We start from the raw sequence: 11,021 nt of genomic DNA, 5'->3' as shown, positions 1-11,021 counted from the left end.
TCTTACAGGTGAGGAACGAGTCACATTGTTAGATATTGTTCAGTATAGCAAGCACAGTGCCACTTATTCCGTGCTTTGTATATTACAGGTCTCCGGTTCCTGCAGCCCAGCAGTTCCCCTCCGGACCTTCTTTTTTCCCCGGCTTGATCTCCTTAACAGTCTGCGAACTATCAGTGTCAGACTTGGGATGATCTAGAGGAGGGCCCCTTTATAGCATCAATACAATCCTGGGGATACATCAAGGAGAAGTCTGACAGTTATGGCGTGATGATCTGAGCAGTCACATGGGTCTATTGCGAGGATCGAAATGTACTCCTTTTTAGATATAATCCAATCCAAAGTTGCTCCTTTCGAATGTGTTGGTTGTAGGCATGCTTAGGATAGGTTCAGTTCTGTTAGAAAGTCTTTAAACGCTTTGACCTGTTTGTCGTTGATGTCGTTCCAGTGTAAATTGAAATCACCTAAAAATATAATATTAGTGTCGGTGTTAGCGTTAGCTGTGATGATCTCCATAAGATGGTCTATGAAGTTGGTATTATTTCCCGGTGGGTGATACAAGGCATGTAGATTGCAAATCTGTTTGTTCTCCGATCTTTAATTGAGTCCTACATATTCGCATGAATCAAGAGGGTCGGATTGAAATTGTCCAACTTCTAAGTCCGATCAGTGTATACAGGCTATACCACCTCCTGTCTTTTTTTTTCTATCAAGTCTCATTATGTTATAGTGCGGGGGCACCAGAAGGTCCATGACTGGGGCTGAGGATTGCGATAGCCACGTTTCAGTAAGGATTGTTATGTCTAATTCCTGGCTGATAATGGTGTCGGCTATGTCCGAGGCATGTTTAGCTGCAGATCGACAGTTGAGCAGTAGGCATTTTAAAGATTTCTCTGTTTTATCTGTGTTTGTGGACTTAGTGGTTAGTTGGATTTGTTGTAGGTTGTTGCGATTGGGTTTCCTCTCATTCCTCTTGGATATTCTGTTGGCGTCTATCGGTACTTTTTTGATTTCTTCTCCTCTGAATCGGTCTTTAGGCTCATAATCCCGGAGTAGGGATATTAATTCTTCTTCCGTTAGATAATTCTGAGTTCTATCCAGTCTGTGTTGTCTCTTTACAAATGGCATCGCCCTCTTATTGCTCTCAGCTTTGGATGTATTTAATAGATCTCGTATATTCTCAACTTCGGTATGAGTGATTTCCGTGATATCACGCAACTTTTCTATCCCTTTCATAGTGCTTAGTAAATCCTGCGACAGATTGTTTATTTGTGTTTGGATCTCTATGAATTTTCTCATGACCTTATGTGACGTAATGTGATTACTCCTTCTTATATTATGAAGTTCACATTTATTATTGCAGTTTATACGTTCTGTACTTATCATATGGGTCTTCTTACGATTACCCTTAAATCGTTATCTCTTCCCTTTTTATCTGCCATGTTGGAAGCTCTATCTAAGTTTCGTGTTTCTCGATTGTTGCTGCTGTTCGCGATTTGTCTGTCTGCATCTTTCCCTGACAACGTTATTTGTGTTCCGCTTATGGTTCTTGTTTGAGTTATATGTTCCGGTTCCTGGCGGACTCTAGTTGGGGTGCTAATTGTGTTGGAATCTCTATCTAAATTTCGTGTTCCCAGACTGTTGTTGCTGTTAGCATTTCGTGTTCTCTCAGCATCCTCATTCTCACAGCACGTGAGTTCCGTTCCATTTATGACTCCTAGTTGAGTAATTTGTTCCAGTTCCTGCTGATCCCTAATTGGGGTGCTAATTATTGAAATCGTGTCTGATGGGACTGGGTTGATTTCTAAAGGACTCTGGAGTTGCATACGTCTTGTTTCTCTTATTTGCGTACTTATTTCTGGTTCCAGGATGTCTCTAGTTGTTATGTTATTTGTGGAAATATTGTCAGTTGGGACATGGTTGTCTTCTGATTGACACTGAAATTGTCATATGTTTGGGTTCTCTACATTTCTTTTTAAGGAAGAGAATATGTTGTAAAATTTTTCCAATTCGTTGTTAGAGGCTTGGATCATCACTATTCCCGTTTTGTAGATCGTTATGCATAGGTCTGCCCTGAAACTTGGTGATGCTATGGTCCTATATTTTGTACCATGTGGTATATTACTTGTTGATTTTATGAGAAGCATCTTTGTTATGGCATTGCGCCATTTTGCCGTTCTTCTGGTGAAGAAAATCATATCCTTCGCGATAATTCCTTTATCCATGCAGAAGGTAGTGTCCGAGATCAATGTGTCTGGGTTTTTCTTCATTAGGTTATGCTTGAATTTTTTGGCTGCATTCTTGGAAAGATAGGAAGGGTATTTTATGATTAGGCTTTCCTGTTTTCAGTTTCTATTTTTGGTAAATTCTGGTGGGGTTTTTTCAGTGTTTTCAATATCTTAAAAAACAGTTGTTCTCAGTGGTTAAACATTTTCGCGCCACTAAAAACAACAGAAAAGGTGTTTTTCCAGTGTTTATGGAATGTTTTGCTTTTATTATTGCTTGCTTTCTGCACTGAAAGAACATGGTATATAGACAGTGTACTTATAGTGTATATGAGGTCCAAATAGATTTTTGCAAATTAATCCTATTGTAGTACACCATACAACACTTCTTCAGTGAGTCTTTAGGTCATGTGCGCTCGCTCTTTCCTTCTCATGTAAACTTCTGTGAAAAGGCCCTCTCAGCATTCATAGCCTCTTGGGCTGAGAACCATTAGCTAAGGGACACAGTTGGTATGACTCTTTCTTTGAAGCCACATAAAGCACAACATGAAAAATATTGGTGCATAAGAAAACAGTGCACCAGAATGGACTAAAAAGGCAATAGCATCCTTCATTAACTCTGAAGATTGTAAAGATGCTTTCAGCATACCATCTAACATGTGGCAAGGATGTCCTACAGGGAATAACTTCAGCTCGGGTATCAATTTTGACAGGTCATCACACAACTATTTTATATACTTAGCTGAATCACTGCAAATACAAACCATATCACTCCAATCTTTGTTGAACTTGGAAAGAACCTTTTTTGCAGAGCATTACAAGTGACACTGCGTTCCATGTTTTCCAAAAGTCTGGTGTCATGTTTTCACCACTATCCCAGATGCTTGGTGATATATATACTTGTCACTATACCTTGCATTGAATGTTTAAAGCCTGAGGTGTTGGAAATTCACTTACTATCAATACTGACCCACTAGAAACCATTGTCTGATGTATTAAGGGTTTTTACCCATTCTCATTGGGTAAATGCGATGACATATTAGGAAAGATTTTTATGAAACCAGCCATTTTACCTGTCAGTGAAAGAATCAAACGCAGACAAAATATCAAACATGCGTTTGATATTTCCTGATTCTCTATAGTTTATAAAATAATTAAACTAGACCTAAAACATGAAACTAAACCCTGCATCTTTAGACCAAAGGCCACAAAAAAAGTAAAAGGAAGAAGAAACAATATTTTAGTGGCATCCCTAAAGAACAAAACTCAAGCAGAATAATGTTAGCCAGTCTTTCTTACTGCTAGCTTTTATAACAAAGTTACATTGTATGGACCCCTTCAGAAAGAAAAAATTACTTTCACTCTCTTTTTTCTTTCTTTGAATGGCGCTTAGTTTGTGGTTGTCCAGGTGTTTTTTCAGTGTTTATATGTTTTAACCGGTGAGGGCTATTTTTCTTTCGGTTGGGTTTTATCAGTTATTATAGGTTTAAACCTAAAACCCCACAGCCTATTTATGATATAGGCGTTCCTACTTATTTGTTCAAGGTAGTTGTCCTCCATCTTTGAGATATGCAATTGAGTGATATTTGGATGATATTTGAGTTGACCTCTTCCTGGTCAATTCTTTTTAGAGTGGTCAAAATATTCTTATATAAGTAGGTAACTATTTTCTAGTTATTATGTACATTCCTCTTCCTGATGGCGGAAATATTCTAACATAAGTATGTAAATTCTAAAATAGTTACTAAGTAAAATCCTCTTCCTGGAGTTACTTTGTGTTGATTTTACAAGATGTCCGCCATGTTAGTTATCTCTCAAAGAGTTGATGCCTTTCTCTCTTTCTATGGTTTGCAAGTCCTTTTTCACTTTCCCTTGTATGTTTCTGTCCTTGTGTAACCTCCTTTTTCCATGATTACTATTTGCAGTCCTCTGCCAATTGCCCTTATTTCTTCCATTCATTTTGAAGATCATTTTCCAATGAAATTTTTCCTAATTAGTAATAAGAAGGAGGCCTAGAAGTTATTCTTCGATCTAGGGTGTTAAGTCTTTTTTTAGGGGCAATTCGGCCTCGTAGGCAGCAAACCTTCGTTATTCCTCCCCAGTGTCTTTTGCGGCCGCCATTTTAAGGTCAGGCATGCAGGTTCGATGATTAAAGATCATTTCTTTCGTCTATGATCGGTGTTTCCATAATATTGTAACAGAATCTTGCCCAAATTACCATAGTCAAGTCAAGTAAGTCAGAAATTTATATAGCGCGCTACATACCCATAGGGTCTCAAGGCGCTTGAGGAAGGGGAGGAAATTACTTGTCGAATATCCAGGTTTTAAGTAGCTTTCTGAATGCTAGGTGGTTCTGAGTAAGGCGAAGGTGAGTGGGAAGAGAGTTCCAGGTTTTGGCTGCCAGGTAGGAGAAGGATCTACCTCCCATGGTGGCTTTGTTAATGCGAGGAACAGTGGCAAGGGCTTGGTTGGAGGACCGTAGCTGACGGGAGGGGGTGTAGAAGGACAGTCGTGTGTTGAGGCATTCGGGTCCAAGTTCGTAAAGTGCTTTGTGTGCGTGGGTTAAGAGGCGGAAGGTAATCCTCTTATTTACGGGGAGCCAGTGGAGGTTTTTCAGGTGACCAGAGATGTGTTCTTTACGCGGTATGTCTAGTATGAGTCTGGCTGATGCGTTCTGGATGCGTTGGAGTTTTTTCTGAAGTTTTGCGGTGGTACCGGCGTATAGGGTGTTTCCGTAGTCCAGGCGACTCGTAACCAGTGCGTGAGTGACCGTTTTTCTAGTTTCGGTGGGGATCCAGCGAAATGTTTTTTTGAGCATGCGAAGAATGTTGAAGCAGGATGATGAGACAGCGTTGACTTGTCTGGTCATTGAGAGTGAGGAGTCCAGGATGACGCCCAGGTTCCGTGCGTGGTCCGTCGGGATGGGTGCTTTTCCAGGGGCCTCTGGCCACCAAGAGTCGTCCCAAGCGGAGGGGGAGGTACCTAAGATTAGGACTTCTGTTTTGTCTGAATTCAGGCTACTTCTTTCATTCCTTCGTGTAAGTTGTTTTTGGCGGTGTTGGGGTTCTTGGTGAGTGAGAGGATCAGTTGGGTGTCATCAGCGTAGGAGATGATGTTGAGATTGTGTTGGCGAACGATGGCCGCGAGGGGGCTCATGTACACGTTGAAGAGGGTGGGGCTGAGTGACGATCCTTGCGGCACGCCGCAGATGACTTCAGAGGCCTCTGATTTGAATGGAGGGAGCCGGACTCTCTGAGTTCTTCCGGTGAGGAACGAGGTGATCCATTCCAGTGCTTTTCCTTGGATTCCGATGTTACTGAGGCGCTGTAATAGGGTGCTATGGCAGACTGTGTCGAAGGCTGCGGAGAGGTCAAGGAGGATGAGGGCGACTGTTTCTCCATTGTCCAGTAAGGTTCGAATGTCATCTGTTGCTGCGATGAGTGCGGTCTCAGTACTGTGTTTGGCTCGGAATCCGGACTGTGAGGGGTCGAGGGATTTGTTGCTTTCGAGAAAGGCGGCAAGCTGGTTGTTGACAGCTTTCTCGATGACTTTGGCCGGGAAAGGAAGGAGCGAGATGGGGCGGTAGTTTATGAGTTCGGTGGGGTCAGCTGTGGGTTTTTTCAGAAGGGCGCTGAGTTCTGCGTGTTTCCAGCTTTCCGGGAAGGTGGCGGAGTTGAGGGAGCAGTTGATGACGTCTCGGAGGCGTGGTGCTATGGTGGAGTCAGCTTTGTTGAAGATGTGGTGAGGGCATGGGTCAGTTGGGGATCCTTAGTGGATGGAGTTCATCAGGCGGATGGTGTCCTCAGTGGAGATTGGGTTCCAGTCGTTAAGGATGTTCAAGGGGGGAGAAGGTCCTGCAGAAGGTTGGGTGGGGAGGTCTTCGGGTCGGTTGTCGAAGCTGTTGTGGATGTCTGCAATTTTGTTGTGGAAGAAGGAGGCTAGGGAGTCGCAGAGGGCTTGAGAGGGGGTGATGTCGTTGGAGTTGGCTGATGGGTTGATAAATTCTTTGACGATGTTGAATAACTCCTTGCTGTTGTGGGCGTTGTTATCTAGTCGGTCTTTGAAGGCGGCTTTCTTGGCAGATCGGATTAGTTGGTGGTGTATACGGGTGGCGTTTTTGAAGGCGTCTCTGGTGTTGGAGTTTGGGTCTTTTTTCCATGCTTTCTCGAGGGAGCGACAGAGTTTCTTGGATTTCTTAAGATCATCGTTGAACCAGGAGGCCTTCTTGCTGCTTAGTTTGTTTTGATGTTTTTTCCACGGTGCTAGGATGTCGGCGCTTTTGGATAGCCATTGGGTGAAGTTCATGGCTGCTTGGTCGGGGTTTGAGGAGTGGACAGGAGGGATTTGGAGGAGCGATGAGGAGATCTGGTCGATGGTGAGTTTGTTCCAATTTCTACGCAGGGTGGGTTGAGGGTGGTAGTGGATTGTGGGCTTATTGTAGGAACAGTGAACGCAGCTGTGGTCCGTCCAAAGAAGAGCTGTGGTGTGGCTGAATGAGACGTATTTGCTGGAGGTGAAGATAGGGTCGAGTGTGTGACCTGCAATGTGGGTGGGGGAAGTGACAAGTTGTTTGAGTCCGAGGTTTGCGAGGTTGTCCAGAAGGGTGGTGGCGCTGTTGTCATTGCTCTTTTCCAGGTGAAAATTGAGGTCTCCCAATAGGATGTAGTCCTCGGAGGGGAAGGCGTGTGGGGTGATGAAGTCAGCGATGTCGTCATTGAATTGCGCCCGGGGGCCGGTAGAGAAGGGTGCCTCTGAGTGTGGTTTTGGGGTCGGTGTGGATCTGGAAGTGAAGGTGCTCGGCGCTGGTAAGGTTGTCATCTGAGCTGGTTGAGATGCGAATGGAATTCTTATGGACGATGGCGATGCCTCCTCTAGTATGCTTGACGCGGTCCTTACGGATGAACTTGTATCCTTCTGGGATGGCAATGGTGATGTCTGGGGCTGATGAGGCGTTCATCCATTTTTCTGTTAGGAAGGCGACGTCCGGTGAGATGGAGTCTAGTAGATTCCAGAGGTCGATGGCATGTCTGTGGACTGAGCGGGTGTTGAGCAGGATGCATTTTAGGTGGTTGGTGTTGGGTCTCTGTGTCGCGTTGGTGGATGAGGAGTAGGTTTTGGTGCCGTCAAACTTGCAGGAGTTGCATGAGAAGGGTCCATGGGTGTGTCCAGGAGCGGCTTGGGCGCAGTTGGGGGAGCGGCCGGAGTTAAGGGCTAGGAGGGAGGTGGCATCGTATGTGATGCGGGGTGGGTGGTTGGTGCGAGGGGCAGGGGGTCTGGCACTGGGCGCGGTCCAGGCGCGGACGGGCGTAGACGGGCTTACCTTTGGCGCACCTTCGGCGCAACTGGGGCGCGGCTGCTGCGCATGAACGCTGCGCGTTGGTCATAAATGGATGGTGGAGGGGGCGGAGCGTGGGAGGGGCAGCAGCTGGGAGGCGGTAGCGGGGAGGAGGGGCGGCCCAGGGAGCACCAACACAAACAAAATGGAGGGTCAAAGTGAAAGTGAGGCAGGGGCAGCAAATGGAAATTGATGGTAATTGTATATGATGGTAATTGTAAATGATGGTAATTGTATAATAATACTAAACTGAACGTGCTAATATGCGCGATATGCTAATCGCGCGAGAATGCACGATGCACGAGAGCGGGGGCAGAGTCAATCTGATTACAATATGACAATGCTGCTTGCGGCTTCCTGGAATTCCGGGAGTCACTCACGTTCATCTTTATCGCCATCTGCGAACGCATCGTCTCTCTCCTCTACGTTACTCCGCGTCGAGCGGTCTAGCGCATTCTATTGGGGTGTCTCCACGGGGTTAATTCCTCCCAAAAACTGTTCCTGTTTGATTCTCGAGTGCATTCTCCAGTCTCCCGTGATTATTGTCGCCACTCAGGATTGCAGGCTGAATTCTCCTTCGCTCCGCTCCTCAGACGGTCCTCCGTCTCGGTGATCTCGCCTGGAACAGCTGCCGGTATTGCTGGATTCCCGATAGGTTCACCGATGAGCTCTCGGTTGAAACGGTAAGCAGCTTCACTTCTTCTTCTCCAATTCCGGTAGTTAGTGCTCCACGAATGGCTTGTTTGCAGAGGGGTTTAACAGGGATTTTGACCACTTTGGTCATCCCTAACCCAGGAGCTCTTGATAGAGGCTCCTACCCGCGGCCATTTAAAAAAAAAAATTAAATTTTAAAAACGCCTTTCTGACGGAGACCTGGATGAACGCCTCCTCTGCGCCCGACATCGCCATACCCATCCCAGATGGCTACAAGATCACCCGTAAGGACCGCATCAACGGAGTAGCAAGTGGAATTGCCATCGTCCACAAGAACATCCTCCGGGTCTCGACCATCACCGAACAACAACCTTAGCACCGCCGAATACCTACACTTCCAGATCCACACGGACCCCAACACCACCCTCAGAGGAACCCCCCGGACCCTGGCCTCAGTTCAGCGATTCCATCATCGACTTCGTCAGCACGCATGCCATGGCCTCCACAGACTACAGGCTCCTGGGAGATTTGAACTTCCCCCTCAAGAACAACAACGACACAACTCCACCACCCTGCTTGCCAACCTCGCCGACCTCTGACTAAAGACAGCTCGTCACAATGCCCACCCACTCCGCCGGCCACACGCTCGACCCCATCTTCTCCGCAAGCTCCCACGTCACCTTCAGCCACACCACCGAACTTCACTGGACCGACCATCGCTACATCCACTTCACTTTCCAGAAAACCGCCACGCACCACTGCACCCAACAGATCCACCGCTGCAGCTGGGGCAAAATTACTGAAGACTAGCTCAACACCACCCTTGCCCGGAGCCCGCCCGCCGACCCTACCGACATCTACACCGCCGCCCGCAACCTCAGGCGATGGCCAACACTCTGGCCCCGATCAAGAAACCCTCCAACAGGCACACCGACAAGAAAGCCGGCTGGTTCACCACGGAGCTCCAGGCCTCCAATAAAACCTGCCGCCCGACTGGACGACTTCAACATCATCTCCTACGCCGATGACACCCAGCTGAACCTCTCCCTCACCAAGGACCCCATCACTGCCAGAGCCACCCTCCACGAAGGAATGAAGACTGTCGCCAAGTGGATGACGAACAGCCGACTGAAGCTGAACTCAGACAAGACGGAGGTTCTCATCCTCTGCTCCACCCCCTCAGCCTGGGATGACTCCTGGTGGCCGACCACACTGGGAGCAGCACCAACACCCACCAACCACGCACGCAACCTGGGGGTCATCCTCAATTTGACACTTTCCATGACCAAGCAACGCTGTTTAGTCCTCCTGCTTCAATACCCTACGCATGCTCTGCAAGATCAACAGGTGGATCCCCACCGAAAAAAGAAGAATGGTCACCCAGGCCCTCGTCAGCAGCAGGCTGGATTACGGAAACGCCCTCTACATGGGAGCCTTGGCCAAACTCCTGAAACAACTGCAACGCATACAGAACGCCTCTGCAAGCTTGATCCTCGACATCCCTCGCCACAGTCACATCTCACCCCACCTGAGAGACCTGCACTGGCTCCCCGTCAACAAGAGGATCACTTTCAAGCTACCTCAACAGCCGACTCACCCTCTACACCCTAACCGCCCAGCTCTGCTCCGCTTCACCGACCTCACCCCACCATAGTCCCCTGCATCCGAAGAGTGACCACCGGCGAAAGATTGTTCTCCTACAGCGCCGCCAAGCCCTGGAACTCCCTCCCCATCCTCCTACGTCAGACCCAGGACCTACTAACCTTCAGGAGGCTACTCAAGACCTGGCTGTTCGAGCAGTAGCAGCACACCTCCCCTCCCCAGCGCCTTGATACCCTCCTGGGTGAGTAGTGCGCTTTACAAATGTTCTGATTGATTGATTGAGTACTCCTCTCGTGCAGGCCTCACTGCTTATTGCCTCTTGTAAATGCCCCTACTTCAACCAAGGTCTCCGCTTAATCAGCAAAACTGTCTGCTAACCATCTGGTTCCACTTTCTAGACTGTTTGAACCCCATTGTTGATCTGCAGGACGAAGATAATTGTTTTGCCCGTGTAGAGCTGCCAATAGAAATCTACTCATGAAGCCAGTAGGTCCCAATATCCCAGGGGTCAGTGGTTTGATTCTGCCTTAATAATGGCCTCCCTCAACCTACATCGGGTTTTGAGACAGACTGCTAGAGATGGTCCAAGAGCTTAGAGCCGAGTATAAAAGTTCTCTAAGTAAAAGGAAAAAAGAGATTAAAATGGAGTATTGGGGGACTGGGTCAGTCCTGTCGGATGATGGACGCTACAACTTTCTGGAGGATGGTGTTATGGCTGGATTTTCTGTTTAGATGGGATCAGCCCCCAGGGGCCCCTATGACCCAGCCAAAACGTACTCACCTTCCCTCCTCAGATCGTGTTCACAATGGATAGATTTACAGATATATATACAGGTCGCACCTAAGGATGGGGAATGATACTATACATATATATAGGAATTTTCTACAATATCTTATTCACATCAGTTGGTCTCGCGGCCACCCCGACCCAGACCGGTCTACCCTAGGGCAGATATTGCGCACAATCCGGTGCGACTACACATGGGCCTGCAGAACCCAATGCTCCCGTTTCCAAACGACCAACAATCCTGTCGATCTACACGTTAGTTCGACCCCCTAACGCCCTCACTTATTCAAGCCACAATCCTGTGGGTATCAGCACTGGTAGTCCTCCCCAGTGTTCTCACTAACGCCGTATATCAACGACGACCACATTCCTATGAACAGTTATCGGGACCAAGTCTCAGTTACCTACCCGGGGTAAAACT

Source organism: Lissotriton vulgaris, chromosome 1_1 (genome assembly GCF_964263255.1).
Source record: "Lissotriton vulgaris chromosome 1_1, aLisVul1.2, whole genome shotgun sequence".
Lineage (NCBI taxonomy): Eukaryota > Metazoa > Chordata > Amphibia > Caudata > Salamandridae > Lissotriton > Lissotriton vulgaris.
This window is presented reverse-complemented; position numbering follows the sequence as displayed.